Source organism: Hyla sarda, chromosome 2, assembly GCF_029499605.1.
Source record: "Hyla sarda isolate aHylSar1 chromosome 2, aHylSar1.hap1, whole genome shotgun sequence".
NCBI lineage: Eukaryota > Metazoa > Chordata > Amphibia > Anura > Hylidae > Hyla > Hyla sarda.
In genome coordinates this window covers 227,581,222-227,609,074 of record NC_079190.1, presented here as the reverse complement: position 1 = coordinate 227,609,074, position 27,853 = coordinate 227,581,222, and the positions used below count along the sequence as shown (strand labels likewise).

Below are 27,853 nucleotides of genomic sequence, written 5' to 3'. Positions count from 1 at the left end.
AGGAAAAGCCAACCAAGAAAAGGTCATTTGTAATAAGCAATTGCAGTTCAAATTTCTAGTTTTATCACCTAATATTTTGTGAGTCATTTCTTTCAGCTTATTTTCAGTATTGCTAAAACTTTCTAGATACCACATAGGGTCTCACTGGTTAACATCCATTGTATTTGTTTCCAGACAACCTCTTCTACCCTTTCCATGCACAAACATAGCTTTAGTAATATTTAATTTCCTGTTTTCCTGTGCAAGATACAATTGGATTGCCAGACACATTTATTGAGATGTTAAATGAAGAAAGATAGTGTCAATGAATAATAGAGTTCTGCGCAAGAAAAAAAAAAAACCTCAAGGAAAATTTTGCAGGCAGAGAATACAATAAGGATAAAATAAGAAAATGACTATGCCCAGTGTACTATGAATCAAGGATTCTTTTAAGGTTTTTCCCTACTTTCAGTTCCATCTGCAGTTTAGTGTGGAGATTCTTTATATCAGTCTGAGCGTACTAAAGCAATAGATGCCGCATATGCCTTTTATGCTTTAATGGAAGCATTCCCAGCAATACAAATAAATAACTGTGTTGTCCTCCTCCCTCATCTTACAGACACTTATTTATCAGTTTATTATATTACACTAGGAAAGAAAATAGAAAATCTATAGAGCCTGAGAGCTAGTTTATCAATTTCCACTGTGCAGTTGCTTCTTCAGAACTTGTTCTATTCAATGTATTCATTTTTTTCTCGCTCTCGTCTCATAGTCATGCTGAGGCAAAAGTGGTCTATTAGATGAAAAAAAATTTAGAAATAATTATCATAAAGAGCAAGACTAAATAAAGGAGAAAGTGGGATCTTTCTTACCAACAGAGGGTAGTCTCCCTTTCCCAGCCAATGGACTCCCCGTCAATCTCTGCGTACGTAAATAGTAAGGGCAGTTAAAACCTGTGCAGAAGAAAAGTGAGCGCAGTGAAGTTTCCCATGGCAACCAAATAAATTCCTTTTTTTAACTTAAAAAATAAAATTCTGGAAAATAAATAAAGCAATATGATTCACTTTTCCTCATGGAAGATCCACTGCTTATCCACCACATCTTGATTTATTCTTATACATTGCACAAACTCATTTCTACTGCATATTTATTATATTGTACACTTATATGACATATGTGCCTTATACACTGTATAAAATGGGAAGTGAAAAGTTTTTGATACACTGTGATAGACATATATACGTCTATATAAGCAATACTTCCAGGTCCATGCATGTTCTCACTGGAAAAGTTTCTTAGCTCTCTTCCTGTCTTCTCGTAACTCATTTATCATGTCTACTGCCAGTCTCTCAGTAATATGTTTGTCTATTGGTCTGTCTGCACTGATGCAAATGTTTTTACTTATGTTTGCGAGTGCCTATTATTCTGTAATCTAGTTTCACGTATTATGATTCTAATCTCATGCAACATTTAGATTCTGTAACAGTGTCCATTACTGGAAAAGACTGAAAAGAATTACTAGCACTAAGAGAGTCCACAAAGTACAATCTAACCTAAAGTTTTTACTCTCACAGGGCGCAGTTTTGCAATTACTTTGAATAGAAATGCATTCATACAAAATCCTATATTTACGGAGGTACTTTCAACATTATAAGTGACAATTTTATGTTTATATGTGTAAAAAAGAACATATCATTCTAGCAACACAGAAACACAAAAGAGGGTTGTTAACAGTACCATATAAAAAGACTATCCTAATGTGTGCTAGAACATTTTATTTTTTTTTTGTCTCTTAAGCTTGTTTGTTCAGATAAAGGGTTTTTTCAGCCTTTAAAAATTGTATGAAAGGGGTTTTATGATGTGGTGATACCAAAGTTGTGGTGTGACCACTGGGTGTGAAGGGTGTAGGTGGATGGGGCAGATGGTATAGCCCAGGGGCAAGGTGTTAACCCCTAATGTTCGTGACGCCAGAGTGGTTTTACCAGTAACCACCCGAACGGTAGAACCGCTGTCCCAAGGTTAGGCAGGGCAATAATAGTTCAAGACCAGGTAAGGGTTAACGGTAGTGTTACTGACCTTAGACAGTTGTTAAAGTCTTTACAGCTAGGCCAGAATCCCAGAAAGTCAAACAGGGACACAGAAAGGGCGGATGGGGCCGGATGGCTAGCATTAAATTTTAAATAGCGTCCATGATGCCTATGTATTAACAAGTGCTAGTCCACAGCTAATAGCTATAGAATAAGGGCGGATGCTAGATAAACTATTGGATGCACATATTCAATTACCGAGCATAGGTCGTGTTTTTAAAACGAGCACCAAACATTCACTTTTTTCATTCATTTATCTTTTAAGTGACCTAATAAAACATTGTAGTTTTAATAGTGAGGATTTCTAGTTTTAGGTCTAACCCCTTTGGGGGAGAACCCCTAAAAGTTGTTGCCTGCACCTTTGCCCTGGAATCCTTGGGGGATTTGTTGCTTGATTTTAAGCAAGAATGAGTCGCAATCATGTTGTGATTTAAAATGGCGTGGAATCGATTTAAAATCCCCCATTGTATGTGTAGTCTTAGCCAGATTTATGTCCCGTACGTGTTCACATACCCGAATTATTAATGCACGTGTAGTAAGTCCTACATAAATTTTCGGGCAAGGGCATGTAGCATAATAGACTACATAACGGGTAGAGCAAGAAATATGGTGTCTGATCTCATTTGTTTTCAGCCCTTTTGAGTCCACAAAACTTGTTGTCCTCTGTATATACAGGCACGCCACACATTGTCCACAAGGTATGCATCCATTCTTTGGTCCACTTGACCCAAAATAATTTTTGGCCGCATTATGAGGAAGGTATTCGCCCAAATTCTTAGCTCCCCCAAATTCTTAGCTCTTCTTGCAGTAATAGATGGTTGTGGAGGTACATAATGTTTCAGAATTGGGTCAGTGTTGAGTAATGGCCAATATTTGTTCAAACATGATTTTAACCGGTTACAGTAAGAGTTATAAATCGTACCTTATCATGTGTGGCAAAGTCCTGTGAAGGCTGTAAAAGTTGTTGACGTGGTATCTTCCTAGCTTTGTTGTAGGCATGTTTCAAAAATTGATTACTGTACCCCCTGTTGCAGAATCTTGAACAAAGGTCATCCTCTTGTCTTTCTACTGAAGCATAAATCTTCCTTCAGTTACTACATACATGTACAGTTTCCCAATGTGCTTAAATAATATTCTTAGGGTACGTTCAGAGGATCGGATGCACAGCGTATTTTACACTGCGGATCGGCTGCTGAAGGACCACTACAAGGCTTTTATTCTTAGGGTACGTTCAGAGGAGCGGATCCACAGTGTATTTTACACTGCGGATCCGCCGCTGAAGGACTGATAAAGAGTGCCTTTAGATATGCGCGGTCTACTTGCACACATCGCGGCCACTCACCCTGCTCCATGAGCTAGTCCAAGAGCAGCTGTGATGTGCAAGTATACTGCACATGCGCATGGCGACTTGCACATGGCAGTGTGTCTACTTGTAGCGGCATATTGCCGCTCCCAAGCAGGCACATCTAAAGGCACCTTGTAGCGGTCCTTCAGTGGCGGATCCGTAGCATAAAATACACTGTGGATCCGCTCCTCTGAATGTACCCTTACTGAATAACTGGAAAATGCTAAACTGTAGGTCAAAAAAGAATAAGGTCATATCTGTGAAGGCTCCACAGAGTGTGGATTATCAGAGGTACTGTATGTATCATCATATGCTTACATTGTGGGTTTAAAAAGGCTATCCTACATTAGTGTAATAGCTGTGGCTCTTGGGCGTGAATTTACAATTGCTCATGACCATTGTTTCCACCCTCATAATCTTTGTGATTCTACCAGCATTTTTAAGTGCGGTAAAATATTCTATTCTTTTATGCTTGTGTGTTACCAAACCAAAATTGAATGCATAAACAAATAAATAAATATATAAAAACTCTCAGCAATCAATTAGGTATTTGCATTCATCAGACTTGCACTGGACTGCTCACTGGTTACGGTATATTATTACGCACTAGTACTATAATCATTAAGAATTCACCCATCATTCCATTGATTTTATTGGCGAATATTTCTATAGCTTTTCAACCTTCAATGACAGAATAAAGGATGGTTCAGTCACTGACAATAAAGAGATGGATCAGAAGGACAAGGTCACAACAAAGCTTTTATTTAGTAAACTATGCAATTCTTTGTATACGGCTATTGAATCACTCATCACAGCTGAAACATATGACATCTTGCAGCATAGTTTATTGTTTTACCCATATTGCTTTGGCAGAAAAGCTAGCACAGATTTTACACAGCAGTGTATTATTTGAGAAATATTATTTGTAACAATGACATTGATTTTGGTTAATAGTAATGTTTTAACACATAACACTAGATCTGGGAAAAGGCCATGTGAGAACTGAACAGCTAAGTACAATGCGAGCCATTTACATTCAAGTCATTTGTGATGAGGTTTTGTGGGATTATTTAAAAAAATTATACTTGTGCATGCAATGCGTTCGGAAAGTCCTCAGAATCTGCAACTATTTTCATATTTTCTTATGTGGCGGCCTTGTGCTAAAATTAAATAAAAATCCAGTTAAAAATCTCCCATTAATTTGTATTCAGTTCCTCAAAATGAAAAAATAAAAATAGAATTTTCAAAATTTTTGCTAATTAATTAAAAAGGAAAAAGAAACATTTTTATCATCTTTGAGATGTTTCTAAACCCTGATTGGTAAATTCAGATGACTGGACATGATTTGGTAAGATACACCCCTGTCTATATAAGCCAGTGATTGGCTGTAGTATCACATACTCAATGTTATCATATATGCTTTTGCTATTACTATGCCTATTGGTCCTAACTTTTTTTGACGTGTTCTGTGTCTTACATAGTTACATAGTTTATAACGTAACAAAAACACTTATTAGTCCATTAAGTTCAAGCTATATGCCAGTTGTGCCCTTACTATGTTTATCCAGAAGAAGGCAAAAAACCATATGAGACTGATATCAATTGCCCCAAACGGAGGAAAAATTCCTTCCTGACTCCAAATATTCCTCTATCATGGCCCTATAACTCCAGTATCCATCACCTGTAATGTTATCTCCAGAAATGTGATCTCCAGAAATGCATCCAGTCCCCTTTTAAACTCTTTAATTGAGTTCACCATGACCACCTCATCTGGCAGCGAGTTCCACAGTCTCACTGCTCTTACAGTTAAGAACCCCCATCTGTGCTGCTGTAAAAACCTTCTTTCCTCCAGACGTAGATCGTGTTTCCCTTATTATAGATACAGTTCTTGTTATAAATAGGTCATGGGATAGATCTTTGTACTGCCCCCAGATATATTTATACACAGTTATTAGGCTTCCCTTAAGCAGACTTTGTTCTAAGCTAAATAACCCTGAGGCCAGGTTTCCACAAAAGTTTTTTTTCTGGCGTTTTTTGGAAAACTGCCACTGCAGCTTTTGAGCCAAAGCCAGAAGTGGATCCAACAGGAAGGAGAAGTCTAAGTCCTTCCTTTTATATGTCCTATTCCTTTTGAATACATGTCTGGCTTTGGCTCAAAAACTGCAGTGACAGATATCCAAAAACACCAGAAAAAAAAAACCTGTGTGGAAACCTAGCCTAATTCTGATAATCTTTCTGGGTACTGCGGTCCTCCCATTCCCCGTATTACCCTGGTTGCCCGTCTTTGAACCCTCTCCAGCTCCACTATATCTTTCTTGTACACTGGTGCCCAGTACTGTACACAGTATTCTATGTGTGGTCTGACTAGTGATTTGTACAGCGGTAGAATTATTTCCTTGTCGTGGGCATCTATGCCCCTATTGATGCACCCCATGATTTTATTTGCCTTGGCAGCAGATGCCTGACAATGGTTGCTACAGTTAATTTTACTATTAACAAAAACTCCTAAGTCATTTTCCATTTCAGTCATCCCCAGTGTTTTTCCCATTTAATACATATTTCCAGCCTCTAATAAATTTTATTACTAGAAAACTAAACTTCCTCTTTCCATGCACAGACTGCATCATGTTGTATACTGTATACATATGGTAGAGGAGGTGTCACATATTGCATATAAACAAAATCTGTGTCAACATTTTTTCGTTTCTTAGTTTCCAGGAACAAACATAACAGTACTTAGAATAGTGGAGACATATGTTATTCTATTGAAAGAATATACACCAGATTGCCGCCTCTAGGTATATAGGGCAAGCTTTGACCCATGGAGCTCTTTATAGTTCGATAACCATTAGTTATCCTGATTTTGGCCTAGTGCTGCTCTCCCATGCTTCCTTCTTCATTCGTCTTCACTTTGCTCATGTGATCTTGGGTTATTGTGCACTCGACCGACTTCTTAGCCTTCTCTCTGCTCTATTGACATTGAAGCCCATCAGTTCCCAGGCGAGGAGCTGTACCTCACATGAGAAAGCTTCAGGGCTGGTAGTCATAAAACAGACGGAGCCTCCTCAGCAATGCATCAGCGCTGATCACATTATGGCTTTTTCTGTGGGGAGGATGTGAGGGAAGCCAGTATGCGCGTTACAGAGAATTATAGAGTCCATTAACATTAATGTCAGTAACAAAACAGTTCAATTCTAGAACTTATTCCCAGAGTAGGCATTCTGCTCTTAACCCTAAAATGCCTGGCATCATAAACACCTAGTGCGACATTTGCTGCAGGTATACCACATGTAATATATCTAAAGTTGAGGGATTCAGAGTACAGCTTTATTTTTCTCTAACCCATTAATATGTCAACAACATTCAAACCAGGGTGCCCCCAGCTGTTGCAAAACTACAATTTCCAGAATGCCCGGACAGCCTCTGGCTGTCCGGGCATGCTGGGAGTAGTAGTTTTGCACAACTGGAGGCACCCTGGTTGGGAAACACAGTTTTATCTGGAAAACGCATTGCATAGAAAATTCACTTTAGATTTAAAGGAAACTCTGTAGAAGTCCGAACCAGACCTGAAATAGCATGTGCCAATATTGTACAATTACTGTTCTAATAAACTAGCCTTTGTGAGAGAAGAACCTTGGCCAAGGCAGATGCGTGGCTGCCGACTCAACATTGTATCTCTACATGCCTGTTTAAATGTTGCGCTCTGAGCATAACCAGCTCTTGTAAGCAGAACATTGTGTGGTGTCCCGGTACAGTATTGCATACAGTACCTAGTGTAGAGGTCCCCAAAGTCAGAGTAACTATGTTCAGGTTGGGTTCCTCAGGTGGGACAGCCCCTAGTCGCCTCTCCTAAAGTTTATCTTTAGTAATAATAAATGTATATATTTAATAATTATATATGTTCTATAAGTAATGTATAGTACTTACCTTGTTCAGCGTCGCAGGACCTTCGGTCATGTGACCATGCTCATAACCTATATGGTATGTTGCCGGACCTTAGGAGGTCCTTGGGTCACGTGTTATCCACAAATCTCTGTAATGGTGATGGACATCAGTATGGACCAATAAGCATTAGTCCAGCCCCAGACCATATAAGGGAGCTGCGTCCAATTATCGCTCTTTTGGGTTGCTGCTCTCGTGGATTCCGGACTAACAGGATGGTGCTGCGCAACTTTCAAAGACATGCTAGGCCTCAAACACCTGCCGGCCTCAGTGGAACCAAAACCGTGAGTTTAAATCTAAATCCCCGTTAATGCTAGCGTGACTACTGGACCGCAACTAACCCCTAAATTCAGTGGAGCAACGCATAGTACTAAAGGCTCTTAATGCTAAAGTCCCAACCTTTGTCAATCATCAAGGAAAAGCTGTATACCCAGAGACTGTTGTAATATTGAAGCTTGCAGAAAACCTTCAGTAAACGTTAATGCTGTTTTAGAAAACTCTCCGGTTGTGGACAATCTATTCTTCTTATCTACCTCCCTATCGCTCTTGGGAAGGGTGGCGGTAGGAAAAGCTTTATCGAGGAGCCCTCACCCTGGCGTCACGAATAGCAAGGGTTAACAAGCACCCTTTAGTTACCGCACAGCTGCACTCCCCATATCCTACACCCCCAGGCTATCACAATTGTATTTTTACGCTCGCCATACCGTAGCATTGATTGCTGTTACCGTCTCTCTGCTTGTACAGTCTGTCTAAGGCACACCATGCAAGCACAGAGGCTCAGAGAGACTTCAGCCACCATCTTACCTGATTTTTAGATTTTAAATGTCACGATCGACATTGATTGCGTCATCCAAAAGGGTTCATGCCGGACATTGGTGTGATCATTTATGACTCCACATTAGTGCTGAGCCCCTGCTGTTGATAGCAGCCAGTTCTCACCATGTATAAAGCAAGCTAAACTCCTGAGCAGGCTTTAAAACCCTGGAGCACGTGCAGTGTGTACATGCACATCCTGGGTCAGTAAAGGGGTAAGGTGAGGTGGCTATTTTACCTGTTTGTTAATCATAGACCATGCTCAGTGGTTCGTTAGCATTTTGCATTTTACTTCTGTTCTTTTGCCCATGTGACAAAAAATACTACAGCACTTTCACTTGCTGAATTTACTTAAACTACTACCAGCATGTTCTTGGGTTCCAGGGTTCTTCCTGGAGCTGCCTGTCCCACGATACTAAGTTATTTGGGGAGAAGTGCCTTGGTGTTGCAGATGGGATAAACCTCCATAATGGCCAGTTTATCCCATCTGCACATGGGATAAAGAAGTAACCAGAAAGAAGCCTCTCCTCAGTAAAATACATATGAAATCCCACCTTGAGTTTGCAAAAAAGCACCTAAATGACTCTGGTTTGCAAAAAAGCACCTAAATACTCTGGTCTGATGAAACTAGGGCCCAATGTTTTGGTCTCAATCATAGGCATCATATGTGGTAAAAACCAGGCACTGCTAAACATCTGCACAATACTGTCCCTACAGTGAAGCATGGTGATGGCAGCATCATGCTATGGGGGCATTTTCCAGTGGCTGGGGCAGGGAGACTGGTTAGGGTTGAAGGAAATGTGAATGGAGCAAAGAACAGAGATGTTCTTAATGAAAACCTGATCCAGAGTGCTCTGGACCTCAGACTAGTCTGAAGGTTCACCTCCCAACAAGACAATTAAAGTATAACTGTCGTCAGCAAAAACTTTTTATATATTGTAGATAATACCATTGTATATATATTTGTAATATACATTGATTAAAAATTGTGCATATTTTTGGGTGAAAAAATGCTGTCCCTGCAGCTATTGTCCGTGTGTCCAAAAACAGGAAGTGAGGGTGGACAAGCAGGTATCCATGCAGACTCCTGGCTTGTCAATCATTCTGATGTATGAGCCAGAAACATGTTGTAGAGCCTCAGTGGACACTGTCCTGCTTTTTCTTACTGCACAGAGCCCCGCTTGTCCACCCGCACTTCCTGTATTTGGACTCCTCATAGAGACACACATGCAATAGCTGCAGAGTGAAAAATATACACATTTTTTAACCAATGTAGATTACAAATATACATATAGTGGTATAATCTACATTATATAAAAAGGTTTTGTTGAGGACAGGTACACTTTAAGCACACAGCCAAGACTACACTGCAGTGGCTTAGCTACAACTCTGTGAATATCCTTGAGTGGCCCAGCCACAACCTTGACTAGAACAGTATCGAACATCTCTGAAAATGACTGTCCACCACCAGTCCCAATCCAACCTGACAGAGCTTTAGCAAATTTGCTGAGAGAAATGGCAGAAATTCACAAAAATATCCAAGTAGGCTGTAATCGCTGCCTTTGTCATTATTGTGTATTGAGTGCAGAAGGATGGGGAAAACTACATTTTTTTCATATATATATATATATATATATATATATATATATATATATATATATTTTTTTTTTTTTTTAGCAAAGACCATTGCATAAAATGTAAAACAGTAAAAGGGTCTCCAAATGCATGGATGATTCAGTGAATTAATTATGTTTATGTTTTACTTTGTGTATTAATAACTGTAAAATGTTGCTCAAAAGTGAATGTATCCCTTAAAAATAGGGATTTATTCATGTCCTCTTAACAAACTCAGAACCATCTGAAATGAATGCACATTCATGGTAAATATTTAGGTTTCAGAAGTATTCTTTTACTGTAAAAGTGACTATTATGTAAACCTGTGTGATTATTTTACTTTGCGGCTAGATGGTTGTTGAAGGCAGTTCAAGACATTTGTCCTTAAATTCTCCAACACTTTATGCACCTAAGAAATAACACAACTTGAAGGTAAGGAACAAATAGCAGCACTTACAAAATGTGTTTGATTTATAATTCATCAGCAGTCATTTATAATTCATAGCAATGTCTAATAACAAGTCTCACAAGGAAAAGTGAATCAGAGTGACCCTCTTTTCCTTCACAATTCAAATATTGAATCTAAGTGAAGTGTTAATACTTTCACCAGCTAATGGAACACTTACTGTAAGCTCATGTGCACTGAATACATTGTGTCAAGAAATGGCACAATTATTTATTAAAAGGAAATGCTAGGACAAAAATATTACAAACAACAGGTAAAATAAATGGAAAATTACACATTTTTTTATATTCTCCTTTAGAGGCACTGAATAATGTTTGCCCTGAAGGTAAATGAGAAAACTTAAAGGGGTACTCCTGTGGAAAACTTTTTATTTTTTAAATCAACTGGTGCCAGAAAGTTAAACAGATTTGTAAACTATAAAAAAAAAAAAAAAGATTATGGAAACCATCACCTCGAGACTAATATCAGGTAAACTGATACATGATGAATTTTTACAAAAATGAGGAACCATGCTTCAAATTAATGATGATAGCAGAATAGATTTATTCAAACATATAACACCAAAAAAAAATTATATGAAAATTATATTAAAAAAACCTCCTTACACAGGGCCCTTGTGGGGAGGCTTGGTGCACTGTAATAGGTGCTAGTGTGCGCTCCTGCAGCTGGTCTGCCTGCCACAGACCGGGTGTAAAGCCGCTGCTCATGGAGATGGAAAATACAGCTGACAGAGAACTTGGTACGCTGTAATAGGCGCTGGCATGCACTCCCGAGGCTGGTCTGCCTTCCACAGACCGGATGGAAAGCCGCTGTTCACAGGGATGGAGAATACAGCTCAGAGGATAATGCAGCCTCTTGGCGTCTCGTGGAAAAGGCTGGTAGACATGGAAAGGCTGGTGGAAGTGGATAGGTATGGAAGAAAGATGGGACCAAGCGGCTGGATTAGGGATCGGTGTCAATCTTTGTAGTCATGTAGAATAGGATCCCAAGTATAGATGCAGTAATGTTGCAGTAATTCACTTCTAGACGCTTTTTAGGGTACTGAATAAAATGATGCTTTCCTCAGTACTGTGCTTTTTCAGTTTGCTTTTAATTATCAGCTGCTGTTATGATCCACAGGAAGTTCTTCTCTTTTTTAATTTCCTCTCTGCCTGACCAGAGTGCTCTCTGATGACACCTCTGTCCATTTTTTAGAATTAAATCCCATAGAAAATCTCTCCCACCCTAGACAGTTCCTAAAATGGACAGAGGTGTCAGCAGAGAGCACTGTGGTCAGACAGAAAGGAAATTCATAAAGAAAAGATGTGAATCATAGCAGCAGCTGATAAGTACTGGAAGCATTAAGATGTTTTAATAGAAGTAATTTACAAATCTGTTTATCTTTCTGGCACCAGTTGATTTAAAAAAAAATTCCAGGGGAGTTCCACTTTAACCCCCTGGGGTATTCCAGGCCAAAACTTTTTATATATATCAACTGGCTCCGGAAAGTTAAACAGATTTGTAAATTACTTCTATTAAAAAATCTTAATCCTTCCAATAGTTATTAGCTTCTGAAGTTGAGTTGCTGTTTTCTGTCTAACTGTTTTCTTATGACTCACGTCCCAGGAGCTGTGCAGCTCCTATGGGGATATTTTCCCTTCATTTTGCCCGGAATACCCCTTTAAGGACGGAGGGTTTTTCAGTTTTTGCACTTTAGTTTTTTCCTCCTTACCTTTTAAAAATCATAACCCTTTCAATTTTCCACCTAAAATTCCATATTATGGCTTATGTTTTGCTTTGCAGTGAAATTAGTTATTTTACCCAAAAATTCACGGCGAAACGGAAAAAAAAATAATTGTGCGACAAAATCGAAGAAAAAGCACCATTTTGTACTTTTTGGGGGCTTCCGTTTCTACGCAGTGCATATTTCGGTAAAAATGACACCTTATCATTATTCTGTAGGTCCATATGGCTAAAATGATACCCTACTTATATAAGTTTAATTTTATCGTATAGGAAAATATATACGTTTAAAAATGTCCTCTTCTGACCCCTATAACTTTTTATTTTTCCACGTACAGGGCGGTATGAGGACTAATTTTTTGCACCATGATCTTAAGTTTGTATCGGTACCATTTTTGTTTTGATCTGACTTTTTGATCACTTTTTATTCATTTTTAATGATATAAAAAGTGACCAAAATAAGCTTTTTTGGACTTTGGAATTTTTTTACATGTACGCCATTGACCGTATGGTTTAATTAATGATATATTTTTATAGTTCGGACATTTACGCACGCGGCGATACCACATATGTTTATTTTTATTTACACTGTTTTATTTTTTTATGGGAAAAGGGGGGTGATTCAAACTTTTATTAGGGAAGGGGTTAAATGACCTTTATTAACACTTTTTTTACACTTTTTTTTTGCAGTGTTATAGCTCCCATAGGGACCTATAACACTGCACACACTGATCTCCTATGCTGATCACTGGCGTGTATTAACATGCCTGTGATCAGTGTTATCGGCGCTTGACTGCTCCTGCCTGGATCTCAGGCAAGGAGCAGTCATTCATCATTCGGACACCGAGAAGGCAGGTAAGGGCCCTCCCGGTGTCCTGTAAGCTCTTCGGACGCCGCGATTTCACCGCGGCGGTCCCGAACAGCCTGACTGAGCAGCCGGGTTACTTTCACTTTCACTTCAGACGTGGCGGTCAGCTTTGATCGCCGCGTCTGAAGGGTTAATACAGGGCATCACCGGGATCAGCAATGTCTTGTATTAGCCGCGGGTCTCGGCCGTTGATAGCCGCTGGGACCGACCTGATATGACGCGGGGACACCGCATGACCCTGCGTCATATCACGGGAGCTGGCGGAGGACGTAAATAGACGTCCTTTGTCGTTAAGGGGTTAAGGACTCAGCCCATTTGGGCTTTAAGGACTTTTATTTTTAAGTTTTCATTTTTTCCTTCTAAAAATCATAACTCTTTTATATTGTCATCCACAGACTAGTATGAGGGCTTGTTTTTTGCGCAACCAGTTGTCCTTTGTAATGACATCACTCATTTTACCATAAAATGTATGGTGCAACCAAAAGAATACTATTTGTTTGGGGAAATTGATAAGAAAACTGCAATTTTGCTAATTTTGGAAGGTTTTGTTTTCATGCTGTACACTTTACGGTAAAATAAACATGTTTTCTTTATTCTGTGGGTCAATATGATTAAAATGATACCCATGATTACATACTTTAAAAAAAAAGAAAAACTTTTTAACCAAATTAGTGCATTTAAAACCTCTCAATTTTGCTGACCAATAACTTTTTAATTTTTCCGTATAAGCTGCGGAATGAGGGCTAATTTTTTGCGCTGTGATCTGTATTTTTTTATACCACATTTGCATATACAGTATAAAACTTTTAATACATTCTTTATAATTTTTTTTTTATAAAATGTTATAAAAAAGCTGCAATTTAGACCTTTTTTTTTTCTACATTCACGCCGTTCACCATATGAGATCATTAACATTATATTTAATATTTCAGATATTTATGCACGCGGCAATACCAAATATGTTTATTAAAAAACATTTTTTTTACACTTTTTGGGGGTAAAATTGGGAAAAACGGACAATTGACATTTTTATTGTGGGAGGGGATTTTTCACTTTTTTTTTACAGAGCAGAAGATGACGGGAGACAGACAGAGGCAGGTGAGGGGACCTCCATCCGCCATTACAGATGATCGGATCGCCGCCACAGCGCTGCGGGCGATCCAATAGTCCACATTAAGTGCAGCACTTCTGCAGATACCGTGATCAGTATTGATCACGGCATTAGGGGTTAATCGCGGACTTCCGCATGATCGTGGATGTCTGCTATTACCGGCGAGTGCCTGGCTGCTTTCAGCACCTGGGACCTGCCGCGCATAACCCGAGCATCGCTCCGTAAATGTACGTCCTGGTGCATTAAGTACCACCTCACCAGGACGTACATTTACAACCTGTGTCGTTAAGGGGTTAAATGTACAATAGCAATTATCCCCTAATGTCTTTCCTCAGATAAAAAAAAAATGGGCAATTTTTCCTACCTATATTTGTATGCCACTTGCACTAGCACTTGAATTTTTCCTTGCCCAACTGTGTGCAAACCCCTTGTTCCCCTCAGTGTGCCACATGCAAAAAAGAAAGAAAATGCCACTTTAAACAAATGCCGCAGTGGTTCTGTGGACTGTGACTGAGAATTTCTTCATTTCTTACACCAACCTGACAAAGGAAAATTGAACCCATGAGCCTGTAGTGCAGTGATTCTGTCTGTCATTGTCCCTGGACGATGATTTCTGTACTTAACTAAGTACACGGTGTAACACAGTCAAAACACACAAAACAAAGTTAAATGGTCAAGGAACAAAATCAAATAAACAATAGAGAAAAAGCAAAAGCAAATCAAACAGGACAATAAGGCAGAATCAGAGACAAACACAAAATCAGGTCAGACTAGCAAGGATCAATAACAGGAAGAGCAAAGAGGTATCAAACCAGCAGGCTAAAGAATGGTCAGGAATCAGATAAACTAAAGCAGACAATAACAATTGAACACTGTTGAGGGAGTGAACTGCAATCATGAGAAAATGCTCAAAGCAAGATTAAACTAATCAGCTAAGCAGATACAGGCCTTATAGACCCGGCACCCCAGCAGAGAATAGTAAGCTAAAGCAGTCAATCACCAGCATTTAGACCTACAGCATTAATGAGGAATTTAGCTGTGGATTTTCTTGCCAAAACTGTCTAAAATTAGATATTAGTAAATTTTGCCACCAAACAGTTCCTATAATTATAGTCTTTTAGATCCATCTGTGCTGAGGAATGATAGCCCAGTATATATGAACTGCTTTATTGCTAGGTCTACATGTTAAATAGGAGTCACAGGAAAACCCAGTGGTTCAAGGGAAATAAGACACATAGGAATATGCAATTACAGTGGTCCCTCAACATACGATGGTAATCCGTTCCAAATGAAGCATCGTTTGTTGAAACCATCATATGTTGAGGGATCCCTGCAATGTAAAGTATAGGAAGTTGTACTCACCTGTCCATGCCGCTCCAGACCCGTCACCGCTCGTTACTGCTGCCCTGGATGTCACCCTCCATCGCAGTCGCCGAGTCCCTGTGGTGTCCCCGACGCTTCGAATGTCTCCGCTTCCCCGGGATCGTCGCTCTCATGTCGCCGCAATCACGTCACTACGCACGCCGCTCCTATTGGATGACGGGACGGCGTGCGCAGTGACATAAATTATAAACCTATCCCTCACTTTTCCTTTTAACATATGTATTAAGCACTGTATATTTAAGAATTATTTTTCAAAGTATTTGAATGATATGCATATGCAAGTTTATTTCTTGCCTTCCCTACTGCTTTGTAATAATTTTCTGTAGTCAAACACAAAACAATGTATGATTTAGCAATTTCGATAGAATATTCAAACTTTATTATATTCTTCACTCTCTGCCTTCGCTGGAATATCTACTTCAGGAGTCTGTATCATTAGTAGTTGTCCATAGAGATGGTAAAATAATTTACCAGGTTGTGGATTTGTAATCAATCAGAGTAATTAGCATTTTGGAGAATCAGTAGAGGAAAGGAGTCTCAAAGATTTGCTCATTTATAGCTGTCAGCAGTTCACAGAGTCACGGCTGTGCAATAAAATTCTTTGGGGCTCATGTATAAGACTTGCTATGAAAGAACATGGAGTATTGTCAGAAAAAAGAAATGAGACAAGTGTATTTTTCATAGATTTTTCAAAATACAAATCACTCTGTCACCTGGTGTATCAGTGCTATTATCTCAAGTAGACATACAGAGCATAGTCCTAGAGCAGAGATCCAAAATGCTCATCCAGAAACCTAACAACACTAAAGCTAAAACTAAAAATATCCACCTAAATAAAAAATTATCTGGTTTGAGCCCTGAATCATTATCCAGACCATGTTATTCTCAATCATTATCAACTTTCATCACGTTTGGAGTCGACTGCAACATAATTTTTCTTTGTAGGTTGCTTGTTTGTAATAATTGCTTATGGCAGTCTTTTTATATGTCCATACATAATATTGTCCATAAGAGAATTTTTTTTAAGATATAAGACTTTTTCCAGCTCCAGTTTACTATAAGCCATTATTACATTGTGCTTTTGGTCGATCTGTTAGGCTAATGTATGCCTCTTTGTCCATAGCAGCCAGTTAGGGTTTAGCTTTCTAAACTATAGTAGAAGAGATTATACCTGTCCTCTGGATACACATTTGTATATATTGTGGTCAGTTTAGCCTAAAAGTGATCCATGTGAACCTACAATAAGAAATAGACACTTCAAGCCAGAGTAAGTAATGGTGGAACCCCAGAATACAATTTTTTTTTTAACTTTCTCAGAACGGCAGCATTTAAAAAAGAAAAACATGAATTACCTCCTGCCGCTTTCCTGGTGCCTCCCATATCCTGACCCAGTCCTACCCAGTAATCCACCTTCTGCTTCTTGTGGTCGACTTGTCACACTTGTCAGCTAATCGCTGGCCACAATGATGTCTTGCCTCAGATGGTTATAGGCAGTGGGACATATTGAGCCTTGTCACCAGGACCGCTGAGCCTATCCTTCCGTGAATAGGGGATAAGTTGAGTCAGAATAGTAATTTAAAGGGGTATTCTGGGCAATAACATCTTATCCCCTATTGAAAGGATAGGGGATAAGATGTCTGATCGCGGGGGGCCCGCGGCTGGGACCCCCGTGATCTCCCTGCAGCAGCCCGCATTCTATGCGTAGCTGCATCAGCAGTTTTGGAAGCCGTCGGGCTTCCGAGATGGGGACGTGATGTCATGCCACGCCCCCTCTATTCATTTCTATGGGAGGGGGCGTAATGGTCGCAACGCCCCCTCTCATAGACATGAATGGAGGGGGCGTGGTGTGACATCACGTCCCCGTCTTGGAAGCCCGGCGGTTTCCAAAACTGTAGACGCAGCTACGCATAGACTGCGGGCTGCTGCAGGGACACCGCGGGGTCCCAGTGGCGGGCCTTCCGCGATCAGACATCTTATCCCCTATCCTTTCGATAGGGGATAAGATGTTTTTGCCCGTAATACCCCTTTAAGTATTTCTTTGAATGTATTCAGTTGACAATTAACTTCTGAGACATAAGGATGAACATCTGCACGTTCTTACTCTGTTTATAAAATCCAAAATGCACCTTATCAGTTTTAGTTTCATGCTGTCAGAGATGATTGACTCGTCATTCTGAGTCTATTAGCACCTGGAGAGAAGATTTTTCACATGCAGACTGCTCTCTCTCTCTAGCGTAAAAAGAGACTATCAGTTAAGACTGAACTTTTCAAAATCACTAGTAACAGTTGGATATTACGAAGCATCGTAGAAAAGGTTCAATAGCTCATAATATTCATAAAACTTAAACTGTCTTTTCAAGAAAAGTTTTACATGTCCAAGACCCTATATAACCTTGTAGTACATGTCAATATACACATTTATGCAAGATATGGGTTTGTTTCACATTTCTTTGTTAACAGCTCATTTTCTAGGTTACAGGCCACCTTTGTGTTCTAGAAGCAGTGGTCAATAAGGCTGGTGACATCATTCCCTCTCTTCATAAGCTGGGAGATTGCAGGAGCTCTGAGTTTATATGTGTGTTTACATCACTAGTGACAGCTGTCTCAGCCCTTTATATATCTGAGCCTCTGTCCTCAGTCTTATTCTCACAGTCAGAGTAGGAGCTTTGATCATGTGCTGAATAAGCCAAGATTAGAACTAAAGAGTGATTGAAGTAATATGTGTATCTGTCTGTGTGTGTGTATGTGATTGTGTGTATGAGAGTGTTTGAATTGTGTGTGTGTGTGTATGTGAGTGTGTGTGCGTATGTGAGTGTGTGTGTGTGCATATGTGAATGTGTGTATGAGAGTGTTTGAATCCCAGTCCTCAAATTCCTCAATCAAAAATGGACGTACAATGGATATTTGGTGAAAATATATAGTATTTAATAACACATAAAAAATAACACATAAATAATAGGTTGCATATAAACCTTCAAATACCCAATATAACAATCAACAGAAAATATATCCTGTAAAGTAAAAATAAAAATAAAGTGGCCTAAACATGAGGTCCTGCAACAATGTAGATCTTAAAATGTGGTAAATGGATACTTTGGTAAAAAGAGATACTGAGGAATTGTAAATTGATTAGTTCCAATGTAGATTGGATAACCAGTCCTTAGTAAGATTTAGCCTGGAACGATCTAACACAAAAGGAATGTGATCACAGACATGCCAAAGATAAATCGCTCACCACCTTGTGCAGATCTGCATTAGTGGCACATACAGTAACAGCGCTCGTAGTTTGAAAGTCCCGGTCGTCAGTTCTGCTATAGTTGTAGTGGCTCCCTGCACTGAATGTAGCTGGCCCAAGTCGAGCCTCAGTGCGGACCACATCTGGTCTCTCTGGTCTTGAACTCGGTACAGAGCACATGCAGCAAGTCTCAGCGGAGTTGGCATCTGACGTCACGGATCTGCTGTATGGTCCACAGCTGGAGTAATCAAAATGCTGATGGGAGCATTGAGGTATGATCAGAGCATTTAAAGATAGCAGAATTGCAGTATGCAATGTGAATTGGCTCCAGTAAATCCTAGTTCCTAATTATTAGCAGGAATGGCAGTCCCATGAAAATAGCAGTCAGGCGCGTGGATCTAAAGCTGTATGACAGTCTTTAGCAGCTATATATTGTTAGTGCTCTATAAAAGCAGGAAACACATTTCGGGGTTTGGACACATGCATTCTAACCCCTTCCAGTGGCAGCCACTGAGGAAGGGGTTAGAACGCATGAGCCTGGAGGTGGCATCATTATGAGGAGACCATATAGTGGCTGAATGACACAGCGTGGAGGTGGCCACAGTATAAGGACACCATATAGTGGCTGAATGACACAGCGTGGAGGTGGCGGCAGCAAAAGCAGACCATGTTGTGGCTGAATGATACAGCCTGGAGTTGGCGGCAGCATGAGGAGACCATATAGTGTCTGAATTACACAGCCTATAGGTGGCGGCAGCAAGAGCAGACCATTTAGTGGCTGAATGACACAGCCTGGAGTTGATGGCAGCATGAGGAGAATATAGTGGCTGAATGACACAGCCTGGAGTTGGTGGCAGCATGAGAAGACATTATAGTGGCTGAATGACACAGCCTGGAGTTGGCGGCAGCATGAAGAGACCATATAGTGGCTGAATGACACAGCTTGGAGTTGGCAGCAGCATGAGGAGACCATATAGTGGCTGAATGACAAAGCCTGGAGTTGGCGGCAGCATGAGGAGACCATATAGTGGCTAAATGACAAAGCTTGGAGTTGGCAGCAGCATGAGGAGACCATATAGTGGCTGAATGACACAGCCTGGAGTTGGTGGAAGCATGACTAGAACATATAGTGGCTGGATGACACAGCCTGGAGTTGGCGGCAGCATGAAGAGGCCATATAGTGGCTGAATGACACAGCCTGGAGTTGGCGGCAGCATGAGGAGAAATATAGTGGCTGAATGACAGCCTGGAGTTGGCAGCAGCAAGAGCAGACCTTATAGTGGCTGAATGACACAGACTGGAGTTGGCGGCAGCATGTGGAGACCATACAGTGGCAGAATGAGACAGCCTGGAGGTGGCAGCAGCATGAGGAGAACATATGGTGGCAAAATGGGACAGCCTGGAGCTGTCATCAGCATGAGAAGGACATATGGTGGCAGTATGAAACAGCATGGAGGTGACATCAGCAGCATCAGGAGTCCTGAAAGGGACCCAGGGACATAGTGGGGCTGTTGGTGGCAATACCAGTACCCGGTGATTAAGGTGGGTGAAAAAAGGAGAACTTGGCATCAGATGTGTGGCATCAGGCGGGTGGCAGGATTAGAATAGTAGCTGAGGCAGGTAGGCAGAAGAAAACTGTCTCTTTTCTAAAAGTGTTAGTGTGCACAAGTAAGTATTGAGGATATGCATTATATAAAACTTAACTTTGAATAATATTCTTAGGATAAAATATGTGTACCCAAAATTTTTTTTAAATCAAACATAAGGAAACGTGTGCAAAAAAACACCATGTGCCACATACACCAACAAGTATTAACCCCTTAAGGACCGGGGTTTTTTCCGTTTTTGCATTTTCGCTTTTTGCTCCTTGCCTTTAAAAAATCATAACTCTTTCAATTTTGCACCTAAAAATCCATATGATTGCTTATTTTTTGCACCACCAATTCTACTTTGGAATAACATCAGTCATTTTGCCCAAAAATCTACGGTGAAACGGAAAAAAAAAATCATTGTGCAACAAAATTGAAAAAAAAACGCTGTTTTGTATATTTTGGGGGCTTCCGTTTCTACGTAGTACATTTTTCGGTAAAAATTACACCTTATCTTTATTCTGTAGGTCCATATGATTAAAATGATACCCTACTTATATAGGTTTGATTTTGTCCTACTTCTGGAAAAAATCATAACTACATGCAGGAAAATTAATACGTTTAAAATTGTCATCTTCTGACCCCTATAACTTTTTTTATTTTCTGTCTATGGGGCGGTATGAGGGCTAATTTTTTGCGCCGTGATCTGAAGTTTTTAACGGTACCATTTTTGCATTGATAGGACTTATTGGTCTTTTTATTCATTTTTAAATGAAATAAAAAGTGACCAAAAATGCACTATTTTGAACTTTTTTGAATTTTTTTGCGCGCACGCCATTGACCAAGCGGTTTAATTAATGATATATTTTTATAACTCGGACATTTCCGCACGCGGTGATACCATATATGTTTATTTTTTTTTTTTATTTACACTTTGTTTTTGTTTTTTTATGGGAAAAGGGGGGTGATTCAAACTTTTAATAGGGGAGGGGTTAAATGATCTGTATTCACTTTTTTTTTCACTTTTTTTTGCAGTGTTATAGCTCCCATAGGGACCTATAACACTGCACACACTGATCTTTATCATTGATTACTGGTTTCTCATAGGAAACCAGTGATCGATGATTCTGCCTCATGACTGCTCATGCCTGGATCTCAGGCACTGAGCAGTCATTCGGCGATCGGACAGCGAGGAGGCAGGTAGGGGCCCTACCGCTGTCCTGTAAGCTGTTCGGGATGCCGCGATTTTGCCGCGGCTATCCCGAACAGCCCACTGAGTGAACCGGCAGCTTTCACTTTCGCTTTTAGCCGCGCGGCTCATCTCTGAGCGCTGCGCGCTATTAGCGGCGGGTCCCGGCTTCACTATGACGCCGGGCCTGCCGTGATATGATGCGGGGTTACCGTGTAACCCCGCGTTATATCATGGGAGCAGGACCAAGGACGTACCAGTACGTCCTTGGTCCTTAAGGGGTTAATGTGATGCAAAGACCTTTCAAAGGTTAAAGGGAACAATGTATGGTTAATTGTAACTAGTGGGGGTAAAAACTTCCCCTGTTAGGCCCTACTCTTGCATTGTTAATTCCCTTCTTGGCAAGTTTTACTCACATTTAAAAGGGCAGCCCCACTCAGGAACCTCTCCCTATTTCCACATGCAAACACTGCCATTTCCCAGGGATTTTATGTGGAAATAGGGAGAGGTCCCTTTGTGGGGCCGCCCTTTTTAAGACTAGTAACACTTTCCTGAAAAGGTGGAAGGGAACATCATATTGTTCATTGTAGCAGGTGGGGGTAAAAATTCCCCTGTAAGGCCCTACTCTCACCCTATGAATTCCTTTCTTGGCAAGGGTTACTTGCCGAGAAGCCGGTGGTCTACCCCAGACTTTCCATTTCTGCCACCATGCTGACTGTCAACCATGCTACCACCTTGCTGACTCAGCTGCTGCCTCACGAGCAACCTGCAACCCTCTTCTCCTGATGATGATGATGAAGCCCCTTCTGCACCCGGCTCCCAAGTGCGATCGGATTCATCATCATCGTGTTGTGTCTGCACATCACAGATGTCCTCCTCAGGTTCCTCAATAGTGTCTGCTTCAGGAGCCTGAATGCTCTCAACACCACTTCCCATGCCACTCTCCTCATCACAACTTGCCCGCATAGTGGAGGAAGCAGCGGATGTCTCCTCCACTTCTTGGCTGGGCAGTATCGTCTTCACTAAATAGTGGAGCTGATCCCACAGCAAAAGATTTTTCTGAGGGGGAGGGAACAGCATAGGACAGAAGCAATGAGAGGACAGGGACTGCTTCCGGGGCACATGCCAACTGAGGGTTGTGTCTGAGGAACCCACCGACAGGCTGGCCTACCGGGATACCGGGAATTATCCCGGTGGGCCGCTTGGCCTGGGGCTGCTTTGGGGCCGGATTAAATTGAAAATAGGTCCAGCGGGCTCAGGGCCGGTTTTGCCTATAGGGCGCCGCTCTGCCTGTAGCCGCAACCCCACAGCAAAGCCCATATAATATCCCCGTCCCATGTTTGAGGAGCACGGCAAGCGAAAAGCCGCATGCTCCAGCTCAAAACATGCCCTGCCCGTCCCACATGTTAATACAGGGGCAGAGCAGGGCTAAGAAACCGCCCATCCAATCCCCCCACCCCCACCGCATCACCCTACTGCCGCGCTCACCATTCTAATTGGCCTGCGGCGGGCCGGCACTGGAGGATGAGTGACGCCCCTGACGCTGCGCAGGGGGACATCACTCGTCATCACCGGAGCGCGTGCCCTGCTGTGAGACACGATGGTGAGGAGACACGCTGCCTCCTGCCTGCCCGCTGCCCTGACTGATCTGAGCAGGTGAGACGGCAGCGGGGGAGGGGGATTAGTGGAGTGGGGAGTTAATTAAGTCGTCGTGGGGTGGGGTAGTGGGGTGGGAGGTTAATTAAATCGTACAGGGGTGGGGTGGAGGGGTTAATTAAATCGTACAGGGGTGGGGAGGAGGGGGTGGGGGGTCAATTAAATCGTACAGAGGTGGGGAGGAGGGAGAGTCTGTTAATGAAATTGTACAGGGGGGGAGGAGGAGAAGGGGGATTGAGGGTTGTTAATTTCATTAAACCCCCACCTCCCCTGCCTCCTCATGTAATCTCCTTACTAGTGGGGTGACACACTGTAACAAACCTCCTCCTCATGTAATCTCCTTACTACTGGGGTGACACACTGTAACAGACCCCCTCCACATGTAATTTCCTTACTACTGGGGTGACACACTGTAACAAACCCCCTCCTCATGTAATCTCCTTACTAGTGGGGTTACACACTGCAACAAACCTCCTCCTCATGTAATCTCCTTACTAGTGGGGTTACACACTGTAACAAACCCACTCCTCATGTAATCTCCTTACTACTGGGGTGACACACTGTAACAGACCCCCTCCTCATGTAATTTCCTTACTACTGGGGTGACACACTGTAACAAACCCACTCCTCATGTAATCTCCATACTTCTGGGGTGACACACTGTAACAAACCCCCTCCTCATGTGATCACCTTACTACTGGGATGACACACTGCAACAAACCCCCTACTCATGTAATCTCCTTACTACTGGGGTTACACACTGTAACAAACCCACTCCTCATGTAATCACCTTACTACTGGGGTGACACACTGTAACAAACCCACTCATGTAATCACCTTACTACTGGGGTGACACACTGTAACAAACCTCCTCATGTAAGGGAGAGGAGGGGGGGGAGTTAATGAAATCGCACAGGGGGGCAGGAGGGGGATCAGCAATAGAGAGCGCTGGAAAAATGCAGGGTCTAACATGTTTGCCCTGCAGATGCTGAAGAGATGAAGTTTTGGCTGAAAGAAGGCGCCGTGGCGGTCTGAGTCGGATGGAGAAGAAAAGGAAAGAGGACGATGCTGATCAGAAGAGATGTAATTGTGAGTCCCAAAATGTAACTGTAATCACTTATATGGTATACAGATCTGTATACAGCTGGTATATACCTCTATATTAGTTTTTGCCAACCAGGGTGCCTCCAGATGTTGCGGCCTTTGGCTGTCTGGGCATGCTGGGAGTTGTAGTTTTGCAACAGCTGGGGGCACCCTGGCTGGGAAACACTTATCTAATCTCTCTATGTGTGATATTGTCTGTGGAGCTGTGTATCTAATCCCCCTATAGATACACAGATGCCGGTTGTTGAGTCCCTTTATCTAATGCTATAATGTGTGATACTGTATGCTATACTTGTGTACATGAGGAGGAGGTTTGTTACAGTGTGTCACTCCAGTAGTAAGGAGATTATATGAGGAGGAGGTTTGTTACAGTGTGTCACCCCAGTTCTAAGGAGATTACATGAGGAGGTTTGTTACAGTGTGTCACTCCAGTAGTAAGGAGATTTGATGAGGAGGAGGTTTGTTACAGTGTGTCACCCCAGTAGTAAGGAGATTACATGAGGAGGAGGTTTGTTAAAGTGTGTCACCCCAGTAGTAAGGAGATTACATGAGGAGGTGGTTTGTTACAGTGTGTCACCCCAGTAGTAAGGAGATTACATTAGGAGGATGTTTGTTACAGTGTGTAACCCCAGTAGTAAGGAGATTACATGAGGAGTGGGTTTGTTACAGTGTGTCATCCCAGTAGTAAGGAGATTAAATGAGGAAGGGGTTTGTTACAGTGTGTCAGCCCAGTAGTAAGGTGGGGCGAATGAATGGGCGGAGCCAGTGGGCGGGGTCAAGGGGGCGGCAAAATTCACTTTCGCCTAGGGCGGCAAAAATCCTTGCACCAGCCCTGAGCGGGCTGCACAAGCGGCCCGCATAGGCCGCCTGGCGCCGACGATAAATATCTTAGCAGAAAAAGAGGGCTGGCCCTGCACTGTCCCAGGCCGGCCCTGCTTCTTACTTACGGCCCTGGGTGGTCGGTTGCCTGGGAGAGGCACTTTGAGGCACTTTGAGCTCCGCCCTTTTATTTGCCCCACCTTACTACTGGGCTGACACATTGTAACAAACCCCTTCCTCATTTAATCTCCTTACTACTGGGATGACACACTGGAGTTCAATGTGCCACCGATCAGTGCGCCCGCCACCCTGGCTGCTCTCTCTCTCGTACAGAGCCCTGCTTGTCCTTAGGTACAGAGCCCTGCTTGTCCTCAGTGTACAGAGCCCTGCTTGTCCTCAGTGTACAGAGCCCCGCTAGTTCTCAGTGTACAGAGCCCTGCTTGTCCTCAGTGTACAGAGCCCCGCTTGTCCTCAGTGTACAGAGCCCTGCTTGTCCTCAGTGTACAGAGCCCCTATTGTCCTCAGTGTACAGAGCCCCGCTTGTCCTCAGTGTACAGAGCCCTGCTTGTCCTCAGTGTACAGAGCCCCTATTGTCCTCAGTGTACAGAGCCCCGCTTGTCCTCAGTGTACAGAGCCCCTATTGTCCTCAGTGTACAGAGCCCCGCTTGTCCTCGGTGTACAGGGCCCTGCTTGTCCTCGGTGTAAAGAGCCCTGCTTGTCCTCAGTGTACAGAGCCCTGCTTGTCCTCAGTGTACAGAGCCCCGCTTGTCCTCAGTGTACAGAGCCCTGCTTGTCCTCAGTGTACAGAGCCCTGCTTGTCCTCAGTGTACCGAGCCCTGCTTGTCCTCAGTGTACAGAGCCCCGCTTGTCCTCAGTGTACATAGCCCCACTTGTCCTCAGTGTACAGAGCCCCTATTGTCCTCAGTGTACAGAGCCCTGCTTGTGCTCAGGTACAGAGCCCCGCTTGTCCTCAGTGTACAGAGCACTGCTTGTCCTCAGTGTACAGAGCCCCGCTTGTTCTCAGTGTACAGAGCCCTGCTTGTCCTCAGTGTACAGAGCCCTGCTTGTCCTCAGTGTACCGAGCCCTGCTTGTCCTCAGTGTACAGAGCCCCGCTTGTCCTCAGTGTACAGAGCCCCGCTTGTCCTCAGTGTACATAGCCCCACTTGTCCTCAGTGTACAGAGCCCCTATTGTCCTCAGTGTACAGAGCCCTGCTTGTGCTCAGGTACAGAGCCCCGCTTGTCCTCAGTGTACAGAGCACTGCTTGTCCTCAGTGTACAGAGCCCCGCTTGTTCTCAGTGTACAGAGCCCTGCTTGTCCTCAGTGTACAGAGCCCTGCTTGTCCTCAGTGTACCAAGCCCTGCTTGTCCTCAGTGTACAGAGCCCCGCTTGTCCTCAGTGTACAGAGCCCCACTTGTTCTCAGTGTACAGAGCCCCGCTTGTCCTCAGTGTACAGAGCCCTGCTTGTCCTCGGTGTACAGAGCCCTGCTTGTCCTCAGTGACTGCACCTAATGTGGGGAACTATACTGCACCTAATGTGGGGGAACTATACTGCACCTAATGTGGGGAACTGTAAAAAAGCTTTTCTATGCAACACACGCTGCTCTCTGTCCCTCTCTCTCTCTCTCTCTCTCTCTCTCTCTCTCTGCAATAGAACGCTGATGTGACTGGGAGGTGAATCGCTGCTGTAAAAATGCTTTTCTGTACAACACACACTGCTGTCTATCCCTCTCTCTCTCTCTCTGTAATAGAACGCTGATGTGACTGGCCACAAGATGGCTGCCTATTATATAGGGCTGTGATATCACAGGGGTGGCTGGCTGCTGATATGCTGCATGCTGCATGTGATTCAGGGTCATCCTGCCTACCCTTGTTCTGCCTTCCCAGGATTCCTTGCCCCATGTCCTCACAGGTGGATCTGCTACTTTAGATGCCTTGGAGCCTGGACCGCACTAAATGGAGTTTAATGAAGCGATTCACACGATCAAATTGCGGCGATATTTGCATTCGTTATAAATTGAATTTTTCCTGAAATTCGAAACGAATTCGGATTCATCAGAATCGATTCGCACATCCATAGTAGCCATTGCTGATATGTTGACATTAAAAACTACCTTTCATCAAAAAAAAACTTTTGATATATTATAGATTAATGGATGCAGACTAACTTTCCAAAATGTAAAACTTTCCAAAATGCTAAAAATATGCTTTTTTTCTATTCCATTTTCCACTTTGAAAAAATGACCACTAGGGGTCTCCCTACCAGTCCTGGCCACAAGTCCTTTTTATAGATTTCAGGCTGATGCTGGAGCCCTAAATCTCAGACTGAAGCTGGGACACAGACAAGCTCAGTACTGCTCCCTGGCAGCTTGTCTGTGTCCCGGCTGCAGTCTGAGATTTAGGACTCCAGCATCAGCCTGAAATCTATAAAAAGGACTTGTGGCCAGGACTGGTAGGGAGACCCCTAGTGGTCATTTTTTCAAAGTGGAAAATGAAATAGAAAGAAGTATATCTTTTAATAACATGCTATTGGAAAGTTATTCTGGATACATTAATCTATAATATATCAAAAGTTTTTTTGATGAAAGGTACCCTTTAATTATTATGTGGTACTATTATATGAACAACAATGTAAGTGCCATGCAACTGCAGTATGTTGAAAAATGATTATTGATTGCTAGAATATCAATGGAGTTTATTCACAGTGTTATGGTGAGAGCTGGAAAAAAATTGCATATAGATCTAGTAACAACATAAGGAAGGCAGAGAAAGTAACAAACCATCCTTTTCTTACCTCTGAAGTGCCCAGCTGCCAGCGACACCCAGCTCTCTACAATTAGTAGTCCAATCTTTTTGCCACTGAAAACTCTGCCACAATGTTTTCAAACATTTTTGCACTGTTAATTGTCAACCACCTGGACATTTTAAATCA

At 42.3% G+C, this 27,853-nt stretch overlaps 1 long non-coding RNA gene across 2 annotated transcripts; it reads right to left on the bottom strand.

The window, feature by feature from the left end:
• LOC130357806 (uncharacterized) lies at positions 1–27,853 on the bottom strand. 2 transcript variants are annotated; one of them, XR_008889276.1, is made up of 4 exons: positions 27,716–27,853; positions 2,989–3,134; positions 852–932; positions 1–772 (listed from the first exon to the last, which is right to left on the bottom strand). It is a non-coding gene; the product is annotated as an uncharacterized LOC130357806 (long non-coding RNA). The 2 variants fall into 2 exon arrangements; XR_008889277.1 differs by lacking the exon at positions 27,716–27,853 and adding an exon at positions 16,683–16,791.